A 378-nucleotide genomic window follows, 5' to 3' on the forward strand; every position below is an offset into this window, starting at 1 on the left:
GTCTGTCTTAGATCCAAGACAAGTAATTCAGTGCTAGATACATTTATATCTAGACAAATCCAAGACAAGTAATTCGGAACGGAGGTACTAGTTGAAAAACAAACACAATTACGGTCCATGCCATGCCCACACCCCACCCAAAATTGGCTTTTCCGAACTCCAGTTCATGGCACGCTTTTCGAGAAAGAAACGACCCCCGTTTCGTACTGTAGCCTCTATGTACTTATCCAAATGGAAGGCATAAGCGTGAAAGGTCGCAGCCAGCCAGGGGTGTAAGTGCACAAACCCACCTAAAGCCCCAACCACCCTACCTCTCCCCCTCCCCTCGCCTCCGTCCCCAGATCCGACCACCCCCCTCGCCTCGCCGCCGGCCCCCCC

The sequence above is a fragment of the Triticum dicoccoides genome, chromosome 6B (genome assembly GCF_002162155.2).
Source record: "Triticum dicoccoides isolate Atlit2015 ecotype Zavitan chromosome 6B, WEW_v2.0, whole genome shotgun sequence".
In the NCBI taxonomy this organism is placed as follows: domain Eukaryota; kingdom Viridiplantae; phylum Streptophyta; class Magnoliopsida; order Poales; family Poaceae; genus Triticum; species Triticum dicoccoides.